A 14,227-nucleotide genomic window follows, 5' to 3' on the forward strand; every position below is an offset into this window, starting at 1 on the left:
GAATGCACACTGGTACAAACACTCTGAAACAACACTTTGGCATGAACTGGTCAACTTGAAATGTATATACCCCATGACCCAGTACTCCCTCTCCTGGATGTTCACCCTAGAGGACTAATATAAATGTCACCAGAAGACTGATACAAGGATAATTATAGCAGCACTGTTTGTAATGGTGGCAGGGGGAGTAGGGGTGTGCAGAAAACAACCTAAATATCCATAGACCAGAAAAATCAATCAGTGTGTTAGAGTCAGTCAGTGGACTATTATACAGTGCTAAAAAGAAATGAAGGACAGCTACAGGGACTGACATGGGTGCTCTCATCTATTCAAATAGGAACATTTATAGTATGTCTGTTCGTATGAAGTTCAAAAATAACCTAAATTAAATAACGGTTTAGGGATGCATTCAGAGGTGGTAATGCTTTTAAGAAAACTTGGGGAGGTGGAACAACTGGGGAGGGGCTCAAGAGATTTATGGATCTGGCAGCCCTTGTCTTTCACAGTCTCCCTTTCTGGTATTTTCACATAACGGTAATCAGCCACTGGGCTCCTGTCACATTCTCTCCTCTGGCTTAACATTTTTGCAATGGGTGTAACCTGTTTGTTATATTATTAGTCACCAACCACAGACAAGGATTTTCCCATCAGACCCACATTGCTTCCAAGGCACTTTGCCTGGCCTCTGAGTCAATGACAGCGTGAGATCTGGGAATCTCTAGGTTCTCATTGGCTGGACTGGCCGGGGCTCCCTCGGCTGAGAGCCAATCACTGACAAGCTTGATGAAGTCCCCTTTTCCCTGTTGGGATTTTACAGAGAACATGTTTTAAAAATGTGTGCTATTATCTTGTAGTGTCTGAATCTAATGTAAAAGAAACTGATTTCAAACACAAAGCTGCAAATTCACCTACTTTGTCTGCGACATTCATGAATTCCGCTCTAGCATCTGGCAACAGTCCTCCGTTTCTTTTGATTTAGAGATTTACCCCACTCCCTTAGGCTTTTGAGAGAGCATATGACCAATCAGTACAGCCCATTCCCCTAGCTGCAGTTATTGGTTCAGGCCTGGGCACCTGACTTAATTGGAGAGAACCTTAAGATCAGCAGACTAGTGCTTTATTTTGTCTGGACTTGAAGGGTTCTGGGCTGGAGCTGCTGGGAATTTCAGCCACCAGAAGAGGTGATTTTGATTGAAAATAGAGAAGAGAGAAAGAGCTAAGGGACAAGGGGATAGAAACTTGCCCTGGAGACATCTGAGCACCTGGATCCAGCTGTGCTTGAAGTCTACCTCTCTACTCTTTCATTACGGAATTCAATATCTCCCTTTTTTAACTTAAGCCTCTTTGAGTCAAGTGTACTGTGACTTGCAGCAGAAAGGCCAAACTGGCACCTCTCTCCAGCTCATTAGTGACACCACCTGAACCAGAAATCAGGCGTCATCCTGCCCATCCTCTCCCTGGCTCCCAACATCACACAAATCTGCATAGTCTCTCTCTCAGTATCTCTTCAATTTTACCACTTCCCCACTCAGCTATTCTAGTCTGAGTTCCTTTAGCTCCCACCCGGACTCCAGTACCAGCCTTCTCCATTAAAATCTTCTAATAGTTTCCCATAGTTCTCAGAATAAACATCAAATTCTTCCTGCAGCCCACCAGACCCCCCATGTCCTTTTCTCCCACTGTCCTTCCTTCAAAGAACTCCTCAGCTTCCATATCACTAATTTACTTTCCTCAAGAACTTACTGTGTGTTAGGCCCTATGGAAGTCCTTCCCACCTGTTTCCATTTATCCTTCATGAAAGCCTATGAGGAAGGCAGTATTATCCCTATTTGTAGAAGAGGCATTGAGGCCCAGAGAAGTTAAGAGCTTCCTTGAGTCATCATGCAGCTAGGATCCAGGCATTCTGGCTCCAGTCTCTGAGGGCTAACCACTGCCTCATACTGCCTCCCCTGCACCATTTCTTTAGGGCGCTTCTTACTGTTTGCTTGTGAGACTGTTGGATTTATATGTCTCCTGTTAGAGTATAGGATCGATGTGGGCAGGGGCAAGTCTGCCCTCCTGCTGGACCCCCACTGGGATGCACAATGCCTGCACAGAATGGATGCCCAGGAAACATTTGTTGAATGAATAGTATTAGCTAATACTCATTGAGCACTTACGCTGTGCAAACTGCTTCCTAAGCACTTTCCATATACTAGCTCACTTAGTCCTCCTGATCACACGCTGAGGTTGGCAGTTATTTAATAGCTGGGGACACTGAGACACAGAGAAGGAACTTCCCCAAGTCACGTGGCTAATAAGTGGCAGAGCTACGACACAAACCCAGGCAGCCTGGCTCCAGAGTCTGTGCTTGTAACTATACACTGTACCTGTGTGGATGGGTGGGTGGATGGACAGATGCTGAGGCCATGTTCCAACAGGGTTCAGAGTGAATGGACATCAGGAATACGGAGCTAAGACTGAACCCATATTCTGAGAATGTCAGGAGCCTAGGACAGAACAGATAAAGATGTAAGATTAGGACACACCTTACTAGGGACCATCTCTTCTTCCTAAGGCTGAAGCCAACTGGTTGGTGTGCTACAGAGGGTGTAGGGCCCCACCAGCTGCCTTTATTAGGACCTTAGTGAGAAGGCTATAAGGAAAAAAGACTGAGGCAGGCTCCAGGGAGAGCTAGATGGACTGGAAAGATACCAGAGGGCAACTCAGTGCAGATGCCCAGGACAGAAGGGCCGGCCTGCGCATGGTTCCAAAACCCAATTGGTTTAGCACAGAGCCAAACGGCTCTGCATGTTCAGCTGGGCAGCTGAGGCACCGTGGAGTTAGTATGTATTGGTACTTCAATACGGTCATCCCAAATAGCTACCTTTAGCTTGGGTCACATTACTCAAATTTAAGGTCAGAATATGGAAGGTGACGCTTCTCTCTGGGCTGTGCAGACCTCCTGGAGGTCCTGTGCTCAGCCTCTGGCCCAGCCCTGGGAGAGTGATAAGCTGAGTTAGCCACAAGGCACTGGAGGAGCTGGGGTAGGTCAGCATGGAATATAGCAGCCTGCGCCCTGACTGAGGAGGAGCAGGAGGTCTGGATGACCAGAGGGCAGGGCCGAAACCCAGAAGGAAGTCACCTCTCTGTGTAAAGACTTTTCTCTCAACACATAGAGTTGCCCAAGAATGGAAGGTGCTGCTCTCCTACCCAATATCTGAGTTCCTGGCCCCTTCCTCTTGGTTCCACTAGGATATGGGGACCTGGTCTCCTTCCATGAAGGTAAGGGTACTCTGGGCTCTGTCCCCTGACATTGCTATGGCCCAGTAGGATCCAAGGTCAAGATGGATGAGGAAAAACAGAGCCTGCTTGCTCCAGGGCAAATGCTTAGGATAGGCAGTCCAGGTTGAAGAGTTGTGTGGGGAGGGACATGGGGCTTATACAAGCTGCCTAGTGGGGCAGAGAGAGACTGAATTTGGCCCAAACTCGGCTCTTTCTGAGCCTCAGTTTTCTCATCTGTAAAGTGGGACACACAGTGTTTAACCTCCAGTATGGTAGAGAGAAATGCAAGAGGGATGGTTGTACCAGAGCTTCATAAATTGTATACCACAGTGACTATTTCAGTTATTATCTTTATCATTGGATTAGTTTGGGTCTGTCAAGAAGCCCAAACTAATTTTGCCAAGATAGGATTGGATATGCAAAGAAATTGTTCAGGAAAGTGTTAGGTAGCTAGTCAGACATGAGTGACAGGGGGAACAAAAAAATAGGGGCCCAGCCTAGAGAATGCCCAAAGAACACTCCAATGCTAGTAGAATTCTGGGCACGCACATGCACAGTAAGCGAAGGGTTATACAGCAGCCTGGTGTCAATCAAAATGACCTCACTTGCCAATCACCTAGGAATGCCTTTGAAACCACCCATCATGGCCCAAATATAGGGAAGACATTCCCACTTCTGGGCCCTTTTACCCTCTGGACTCCCCTCCCTTTTTTGCCCTTCTGGGCACCCCTCCATTTTGCCCCTCCTTTTTTTTGCCCTTCTGGGTTCTCTTTATGATGGCCTTTTTTGGCCTTTTTGCCCTTTTGTAGCCATTTTGGCCCCTTTGTGTTGGTTACAGCACTGAGACCATGTGCTTCCCTGGGCATTTTTTGTCTTTCTAAAATATATTTTTAATAAAACTAGTAAATCTCAATGACCTGTGATTCTTCACTGCTGTCATTTGAGGAAGAACCGAGGAAAAATGTTAACTACACATCTGTGCCATCCTTATCCCTCTCCCTCCCCGCTACCATTGGGGCAACACCCAACTCCAAACAGCCCCAACCGTGACAGCGGGAGCAGAAGAAGGCAAGGAGAAACTCAGACCAGTGTAGCTTAGACATTTGTGACAGGAGAGGGGGAAGGAAGGAAAATTGGAAAGGAAGAGTCTTGGAATGTGGCCCAATTCCAAAAAGCTTCAGCCAGAATTATGGGGAACCCTCAGCCACCTTTCTGCTGGAATAAATTTCTAACTGGGTAGGTCTTGGTGGGTTATCATGCCCCAGGCATATAATTTCTTTTCTAAAAGGCTTATCTGTGCTTTAAGGAAGCTCTGTCTGTTGTTTCTATGCATCTAGGTTAACTCATCTTTGAAATGCTCCCTTTTAGACTCCTCCTTCTAATCCTACCCTTTAAAGCATGCAAGAGAGCACATAATCTTAATCATCATGAAATCTGTTCACAGTCTTGCTTTCTCCCACCTCCCTGTAATTTTCCTTAAGTTTCCTCCTTAATTTCAAATGTATAAAAGAAACTGCAAAACTGTTATTCTCTGGAGCATTTGAGATCTTGCTCCCCAGAATATGTTGTCTGTTTGGCCCAAATAAACAAAAATTTCTATAGGTTTGGACATTTCTTATGCCAACAGCAACCACTGTGCTCTATTGTTGGCCAGGGAAAAGGGGGTGTGTGCCGCTCTAGGTGGCAGATCTGGAGGGGAGGGCAGTCACTCATGCTGTTCGGAGCAGATCTGAGTGATGGCAATTCTCATGCCACCCTAAAAAAATACTCAGGTAACCTGAGGCTATTTGGAGCCTCGAGGCCAAAGTTTGTTATTTAAATAGAGGTGTGTTTTCCCTCACCACATTTCTAGGAGAGGAGGCTTCCAGGAATTACTGTAAATTCCTGCCCCATAACAAGGCACCTTGCTGAGGACTCAACTATCAGCTGTGTGGGATGGAGTAGCCAGAGGCCTTGTGGTTAGATTCAAGGGCAACAATGAATGAAGAATAAAAAAGAACTGAAAGAAAATTTTGCTATGTCTATCTTAAATCTTTCTAAGCACAAAGAAAAATACTGTTTTTTTCCTACATCAAATTTTATAAGTTCTATATGTATGTTGCAGAAAGCGACACTCGTTGGAGGAAATTGCACTCTCAGACAACTTTGTTACAGGAAGGAGAATTTATTAGCCAGTGGAGCACGTGGGGCTTAACAGCACCAAAGCACGAGCTCACCCTGATTAGATTTCTTGTAGCTTATATACCTTTACAGTGTCCATGCAAGGGGTGTGTGATTCCTTTATCTGAGGTTTTACGTGCACCTCATGACTCAGGATAGGCAGGGGAAGTTTCAGGTGGGGGCTGTAAGAGGGAAGGAATTCCCAGACCACTGGTCCTATCTATTTACAGATCGTTTTATCTTGTAGGTGTTGCAAGAGTTTCCGGAAGGCCATTTAGAGATCTATAGGGTGTGATTAATCTATAACCCGCTGAGTCAGTCATTTCTGCAAGCCCTTCCCTTTGCATTTTTCAGATGCCTCCTCTCCTCTCTTAGTAAAAACATATATAACCAAAGTTAAAACAGAGGCACCTGTAGCTTGTACTTAGTAGATAAAAGGCCAATACTCCTTCTATACAAAAACTTCTTTAAAATTATTAAGAGAAAGATGAATACCTCAATAGTGAAAATGATTGAAGACTATGTATGCCGAGTTCTCAGAAGAAACACAGATGCCTAGTAAATATTTAAAAATACAATCAACTTTAAACAATGGGATATACCATCTTCACGTAATGTATTGACTAACACTAGAAAGACCAATGATACCTGGCAATGGTGAATGTATGAGAAACATGCCCTCTAACCCATTCTTGGTGGATGGAGATTTGTACAACTTTCTGGGGGCCCTTTGGCATTACATATCAAAAGTATTTAAAAATGTACACACGCCTTTTCCCCTTGCAACTTCTTGGAGGTAGACTAGTACCCAAAAATATAGATTCAAGGGTATTCTTAAATCATGTTTTTATAATAAAGAAAATTGAAAATGATCAATGGAGGATCAGATAAACTGTGGTTATAGCAGACAGTGTAATATTGGACAGCTATTGACAGTAATTGTGTAGATATAGGTTTTGATGTAGAAAAATGGCCACAATATATCGCATAAAAATGTAGCAGAAAAAAGTGCTCTTTAGAATTTCATTGTGTAGGGAGAAGGCAAGAGAATTAAAAACATTAATAAAGCCACTTTTGGAGACTGCAGTATAATGCTCAGCCCTGCAGCCAAGCCAGGAGGACATCTTCAGAACAGAGGAAGATTTCTGCTAGGATTGCTAACAACCCATGCCCCACACCAGTGAAGGGGAAACAGGAACCAAGAGTCATTGCCTATGGCAAAAAGGATGGGGAACCTCAGGATCAAAGGCTGGGAACTGCCAGCAGGCCTTTCACTCTACATATTATTACCTTTTCAGGATAAATACTCTTTTCCTTCCTCACTGTATGTCCATATCAAAGGAAATGAGAACTAAAGAATGACAGAAACTGAATTCCCTGAACACTCACTGTCCTTCTATGTGCCTTTACTCATCTCTCACTGCCTCTGTCACTGTCCCTCTCACTCTCTGCCTCTGAGAGACCACACTGTCTGTGGAGTGTTATCCCTCTTCTAATAAACTTTCCTTTTGACTCTAAATTTGGCGTGTGTGTTGAATTCTTTCTATGCTCTCTGCCAAAGAACTTTCTTCTTCTCTGGGTGCAGGGCTTGGTCTTTCCCCACCACCTTGGGGAAATTTTCCCTGTCCTGCATCATATACATACACACATTCATGCATGTATACATACATATAGAACAGAAGTGGTTGAAAGAGGTTCTTTAGTGGAGGTAGGTTTGCTGGTGTTGAATGTTTTATTATGTGTATTTCCTAACTTATTTATTAAAATCAGAGCCAGCTTCTCCCATTTCACAGATGAGAAAACTGAGGCTCAAGGTAGACAAGAGGCTTGCTGGGACCAGGTCTCCTATCTCTGGGCTGAGTTTGCTGTCTTGGTGGCCTCTTTCAGCTTCTTAGGGCTTCACTGTGTGGCCTTAGGCAAACCCCTTTCCTCTCTGGGGAGCTCTAGTAGAGAAGGAGCTGAGACTCTCCACTTAGTTTCCTAGCCTACTAGGGAGGGCCCAGCCTCTGAGCTCAGTGTCCCTGGCCCTCTCAAAGTCCCCCATGACCAAGAAAGCTGAACTAAACAGCAAGGCTGAGCCAAGTCTTATCCAGGGTGACCAGACTTTTCAGAAGTGCCAGAAATTTCATCACACCAGGCAGAGGGATGGGCTAGGGGTGAGTCACAAATGTGCTGGGCCATGGAGGTAGGAGCTAACCATTCCCAGATGGGAGAATCGGGCCCGGCAGCTTTCCTGGAATAAGCAGTGTCAACGTAAGAAAGTCTAAACCTGTAGAGAATTTTTTGTAAAACTTTGAGCCCAAAAGAGGATACACCTGGAAGCAAAAGGCTAAGATCTCAAAGACTTCAGAGAATAACAGTTTGTAGTTTCTTTCATACATTTGAAATTAAGGAGGGAACAAAAGGAAGATTGAAGATTACATGGAGATGGAAGAAAGCAAGGTAGGGGTTGGATTATAGGATCGTTAACAAGGTTATATGCTCTCTTGAGGGTGGTTAAGGTTTATTTCATAGGTATGTTAACTTAGATGCACAGGAATAATGGACAGGTCTTACTTAAGGCAAAGATAAACCTTTAACTAAAAGTTATAGGCCTGGGGTGTGACTGCCTACCAAGACCAGTTAGGAATTTTTGATCAGATCATCCTGTGAAGTTACTTTCCATAGAACTCCTTTGTTTCATCCACAGCAGACAGCTTGGGAAAGTGTAGAGAAATAGAGAAATCCCAGCCTAAAAAAAAAAAAAAACAAAAAACCCTACTGGTTTCCCCTACCTCCTCTCTCTACACACCCCATTCCATGTACTTTAGCCCCTCCAACCATCTGCCAAGGGGTCACCCACTACCTGTTGATGTATCCTGGGGATGGGGAACCCATGGCCTCCTACAACGTACTCTGCTCCTTCCTCTGCAAGGGCAGAGAAAAGCATGCAGACTCTGCAGTTGGGCTGCTCTGAGCTGGGGCCCTCACTATGCCATTGAATCTGTTTCTTTGTCTGTCAAGTGGGGTAATATCTAGCACCTCTAGGATTGTTGTGAGGATTAAATTAATTAATTTAGGGTCCCCTGTGTATGGTTAACAGATAGGAGTTTACTTTTTCCCCCTATATCGTCCCCTTTATTTAAGGCAAAGCACCCTTTGGGGAGAGTCTAGGCATCACAAAGTACTGATCCCTATTGGCTAATCCCAGTGTCCAACAGGGCCTGGGGAGTACAGGCTCCAGACTTGGTAGGTAATGTTGTGTCAATGAAAGAAATTCTATTAGCAAAGACTCTTGGGTGTGAGTAATAAAACTCCAGCTCAAATTGGCTGAAGCCCCAAAGGGAATTTATTGGCCCTTGTAACTGAAAAATCCAAGGGTAGGATGGCTTGCAGCAGAGCTACAGTTGGATGCTTAAATGTTATGTCATCAGAAAAGTCTCTCTCTCTTTTCTTCTTCCTTCCCTCCTTTCAGACCTGCTTTCCTTTGAGCTCGCTTCATTCTCAGCAGGTTTCTTTAAGAGGTGGCCTCCATGCTACAGGCTCACACCCACAGCTGAGCAACACAGCAGGGAGAATGAGCTTTAAATAAAGAGGCCCCCTTGCTTAAGTCACAAATCCTTCCCTGGATGAAATAGGCCAGCAGGCCACACCTGGGCCAGGTGCCTACCCAGGAGGGGAGGATAAACTCTATCTGAATGAACCACATGGACCCAGAATGGAGAGAAGAGGGGACTCAGGGTCTGGTAGCTGCAGCAGAGGACAGGGGTGGGCAGAAGTCACAAGTGTCAACTGCATCAGTCTTCTTGAGGGCAATGAACCATGAGCTCCTGTGACAGATGGGCAAACATAGTATGCTATGGCTTCTTAGTAGTACATTTGAGCTACTATTGAAGTGGTCGGTGGTTAGTAGGTAGGCATAAGTTGGGCTGCTATAACAAAGAGACCCTAAAAATCTATAGCTTAATGTATTTATTTCTCTTTCATGTGAAGGTTCGGACTAGGTATGATGGCTCCACGATGCTCAGGGACTCCTTCTGCCCAAGTGTGACATCTACCTGGTATACAAGATGGCTGATCCAGCTCCATGTCCACCACTAGGTTCTCATTTCAGCCAGTGGGAAGGGGAAAGGGAAGGGGGAGACCACATCACTTCTGTTCCCATTCAATGGCCTTAAACTTTCACAGTTGTACCTGGCTGCCAGGGAGGCTGGGAATATAGTCTTCAGCCAGGTAGCCATGGGCCTATGTAAACTTTCTATAGTTATATTTCTGATATGAAGACTGGGGTGAGACTAGTAGTTTCTGTCCCAGCTGGAAGAGTATTCATGGTGGGTAGAAGGGCAGGGAAGTGAGAAAGTTCCTGGTATATAATCAGCTGCTCATTGAATTGAAGGTAAAGGTGCTGGGGGGTAAGGACAGGAGTGTGGTGGGTGAAGAGGCTGGAGAGGTGGTGGTGCAGCCTACTCCTAGAGGGAGAGATGAGGGTGAAGAGGCCCACGCAGACCCTGGGACTCAGGGCAGTTTGAACAGTGTCAACGCTGAGAAATGTCCAAGGCTATCAAGAATTTTTTAAGAGTTTATTTGAGCCAAGATCTCAAATGCTCTCCAGAATGACATTTTGCAGTTTCTTTTACATATCTGCAGTGAAGGAGAGAATGTAAGGAAGATTACATAAAGTTGGGAGAAAGCAAGGCGGGAATTGGATTACAGGATAGTTAAGATTATGTGCTCCCTTGAGAGTGGTTACACTTCTGAGGAGTCTGAAAAAGGAGGCATTCCAAAGTTTTGTTAACCTAAATGCACAAACACAATGGACAGGGTTGGCTTAAGGCAAAGGTAAACCTTTTACTAAAGAAGTTATAGGCCTGGGGCGTGACTGCCCAGTTAGGATTTTATGATCAGATCACCCTGCGAGGTTGCTTTTGGGCACTGGACTTGCCAGATTTATTATAGAGTCCCTTTTTTTTCACAACAGGGAATTCCAGGAACTGGCATGAGGCATCATGGGCTCTAGCTGGTCACATCTCCTTGGTCTCACAGACAAAGGGACACAGTTGGAAGAAGGACAAAAGGGGAAACTCCAAGCAGGGTTTTCCAAAATTGACAGCACTGTACAGTCAATTTAGAGGCTAAAAAAATAATGATGCCTGGCTACACCCTCTGGAGACTCAGATTTAATTGTTCTGGAGTACAGTACACACTGGTATTTCAAAAAGAAGTCCCAGGTGATTCCAAAGGATTTCCATGTTCAAAAGCTCAGGTCTGGGCAGTGCTGCCAGGGTCTTTGTTGGGTAGCTGGATGGCTGGTAGTGCCACACCTTGGGTAAGAAGGGCCAATGTCTGAAAATCACTGCCCATCATCTTGAAATATCTTTCCCATATTTGTGAAACATTCCAGATTCTTGCTGGGCCCAGACAGTCACTTTCTTAGCCTCTTTTGCAGCCAAGGACAGACAATTGCCCCATACTGCCTAGTTATTGTGTCTACAACAGATGCTGAACGGGACGCAAGAGCTATGACAAAAGAAGCCTAGTGCAGAGCCTATTCTTGGAGGAAGGGGTATTATATCAGTCCTCAAAGGCAGCAGCAGAAGTTCTGGTGGGGAGTCTGGGCCTACCATTCAAGGGGTGGGCAGTCCCCATGCTATCTGCACCCAGGTGTGCAGGGAGATTTGGGGCACTGTTGCTGGCTCAAGTCGTTTTAGTATGTGTGCAGCTAATGACAACAATCGAGAGCTTATCATGTGCCAGACTCTGCTCTAAGCACCTTAAAACAATTCTATGAGACAGGAACTATTTTATAGATGAGGCCAGTGAGGCCAGAGGACTGACACCATCTGCTGAATGTCACTCAGGAGAGAGGTGACTTTAAACCAGGCCATCTGGCTACAGAGTCCATTATTGTTGTATGGGGTTATTATTATTGTTACTCTAATTTCTCAGATGGCAGAGGAGGTACAGTGACCTCCCCAAGGATACCTAGCGAGGATATAGACCCAGGAAACCCAGTGAGCCTTCTTTTCCCTATCCAGGCTGCCAGGTGGTACAAGTGAGCCTTATGCCTGTCAAACCCTGGCGTCACAATGCCCAGGGGGCTGGCGAGATTGTCATTGATGTGAATAACTTTGCTGCCCACTCTGAGCATTTTGATTCAGCCTTATCAGTCTGGAACTTCCGGCAAACGTGTCTCAGCCAAACCTGGGCCCCAAATTCCTGGTGGGTGATGTGTGCTCTGTCTTCAGTAACAGCCCTGGCAGGGCTCCCAGGGGATGGCCGCCTTGGCTGCATCTCCAGCTCAGATAACAGAGTACGGGGGAAGTGTCTCCACTTTATCTCCTGGAAAGCTGGCTTGGCTTTGGGCTCTCAGCAGGCTGCAAGGTGAGACCAAATCTCCACCTATTGCTTATCGTCCAGGCTCCAGGAGCCTGCTGCATGGAAGGGATCTATATCAGAGGGTGGGAAGTTGCCCAGGTGAGTAAGGCAGGTATCTTCTATCACCCCATGCTGCCTGCCGCTGACAGAAATGTCAATCTGTCATTCACTTACTCTTCAGATTTTTACTGAGCACTCCTCTTGGGCCAAGCCCTGTTCAAAATATTTGAATTCATTTAATTTTATCAACAACACCTAAGATAGGCCCTGATGTCATTATGTTAATTTTACAGCTGAGGAAATCAAGGCCCAGAAATAATTGCCCAAGCTCACACAGCTGGTGTGTGGTAGTGTTCTTTACCCTAGGCTATCCTGCCTATGGTTCATTTACAAATAAATAAAAAAGTCAGGTAATTACAAACACTCTAAGTTGTAGAGAGGGTAGAGCAGTTGCTACCTCTGCTTCCTCTTAGAGAATGCTCTTTGCAAGGGTGGTGACTTTTCGGCCTTATCTCAATGCAAAGAGGAGGCAGCCTTGGGGATCTAGGGATAGGGCTTTTCAGGCAGAGTGAACCACGATTGCAAAGGTCCTGAGGGAAAACGAGTTCAGGCCTAGAGAGCAAAGGGCCTGCCCAGGGTTAGACAGAAAGCTGGGCCAACTGGATCCAGGTTCTCAGTCCAGGCTTTGGCCCCCATATCCCCTCTTGGCTCCTCTGCGGTCAGCCCTTTCTGAGCCCCTGGGTATTTCCAGGCTGTAGCTCCTCCCAGCTGTGTGACCCTGGGAAAGTGGCTTCCCTTCTCTCTGCCTATCCTCTGTGCTGCCTCACCCCTGTCCTGGGGCTATAGTGAGGCCCCTGGAATGGAGATGGGGTAGGGCGCACTCTGGGCTCCTGGCTGCAACCCAGATATAAGGTGGCAATGACTGGGCTATGTGTCATTTAGCAGTGTGGGGAGTTGGTTCTGGAGGTTCTGAAGTCCCAGAGGGCCTGGTCTAGGCCTTAGGTCCTAGAGAATGTAGCCCCAGGACTGAGAAACCAAGAGAGAGATTCAGAGGGAAACAGAGACCAAGAAGGACAGAGTAAGATGGAGAGACAGATCGACCTTAAAAATGAAAGAGAAGAATGGAAAGCAAGAGACAGGATGGGTGAAGAGTGAGAAATTCCGAGAAAGAGAGAGAGAGAGACAGACAGACAGACAGATAGACACAGAGAGAGGCACTAAGAGTAGACATGAGAGAAAATTGTGAATATTCTAAATGCCACTGAATTGTACACTTTAAGATGGTTAAAATGTTGAATCGCATGCTATGTGACTTTTACTACAATAAAAAAAGACAGGAATAGACACAGACAGAAGATGGTCAACAGAGAGAGACGGAGATGGAAGGACAGAATTCCAGGATTCTGACTGGATTCTGGGACCCTTTAAATTGATGGTGAGGGATTGGGATCCCTGTGCCAGAGTCCAGGTCTGCAGGGCCCCATGGGTTTGGGCTAGTCCTCCTTTTACTTGGGCTGCTCAGGTGCCAGAATGTTTGCCCTGGTCTAGCAGTGCTGGATTCTGCTTGTGTGGGTTTTGGGGGTGGAGTTTTGAGACCCTGGTCATGGGAAAGGGCCTGAGTGGTAGTCTCTTGCCAATTGCCTGCTCTTTGTAGGGCCTCTTACGAAGCACAGGCTCCTAGTCTTTTGAATCTGGTGAGTGGGGACCAGATCGTGGGATGTGCACCCTGATGGATTATGGAGATCAGAGTCACAGTAATTAACGTTTTGAACTTACATTTTGCAGGGTCCTGTGCTGAGGGCATGACATGGAGTTCTCTATGTCTCCCCATCAATGTTAACCTTTTCAAGAGATGAGGCAGCTGGGCTCAGAGAGGTCAAGGCTTTGGTTGAGGTCACACAGTGGTCACAGGCGGCTGTGTGGACGGAGGAAAATGACAAACCTTGACGGCCCCGAAGCTAGGGGTTGGAAAACCATGTGCCCAAGGACCTGTAGTAGCAGTGTCAAATGCCAGCTGGCAGGGTGGAGAGTGGGGGCCCCCAGGATAGGAAGTAAGGCAGATGGAATGCTGGGAACAAGATGGGCCTGCTCTCTGACCCTTTCATACCGGCCTGCCTCTTGTCAGTATTGTACCCAGGCCCCTCAGACCCTCCCAAGTTTCTGGGCCCATTTCTAGGTGGGGACACTGATGCTCAGGGCGGCTGAGGTGGCAGGGCCAAAGCCCCCAACTCAGAGTTTAGCCTGAATGGCGCGGGGAGGGGAGGGGGAAGGGGGGAGGATGGGGGTTTAGGGAAGGGGTTGAGGGGCTCAGCGAAAGCGTGGTGCCGCCAACCCTGGGACGTCTCTGTTCCGAGTGAGCGGCGCCAGGCTGCTCACCCCCACCCCTCACCCAGGCCCTGCTGAGACCCCGCCCCGGAGGCGGAGGCAGGGGAAGGGGCCCAGAGCCGCC

General features: G+C 46.5%; 2 long non-coding RNA genes across 2 annotated transcripts in view; one reads left to right on the top strand and one right to left on the bottom strand.

Annotated features, from left to right (window-relative positions):
* The window catches only part of LOC112484317, a 40,221-nt gene that overhangs the window by 23,353 nt on the left and 2,641 nt on the right, over positions 1-14,227 (bottom strand). The window contains exons 2-3 of the long non-coding RNA XR_003047991.1: positions 13,555-13,693; positions 2,370-2,489 (exon numbers count right to left, since the gene is read on the bottom strand). This is a non-coding gene — a long non-coding RNA (uncharacterized LOC112484317). The remainder of the gene's footprint in view (positions 1-2,369; positions 2,490-13,554; positions 13,694-14,227) is intronic.
* LOC112484316 lies at positions 7,538-14,227 on the top strand. The gene is made up of 3 exons (XR_003047990.1): positions 7,538-7,866; positions 9,397-9,504; positions 14,172-14,227. It is a non-coding gene; the product is annotated as an uncharacterized LOC112484316 (long non-coding RNA).

Source organism: Pteropus alecto, unplaced genomic scaffold, assembly GCF_000325575.1.
Source record: "Pteropus alecto unplaced genomic scaffold, ASM32557v1 scaffold75, whole genome shotgun sequence".
NCBI classification, from domain to species: domain Eukaryota; kingdom Metazoa; phylum Chordata; class Mammalia; order Chiroptera; family Pteropodidae; genus Pteropus; species Pteropus alecto.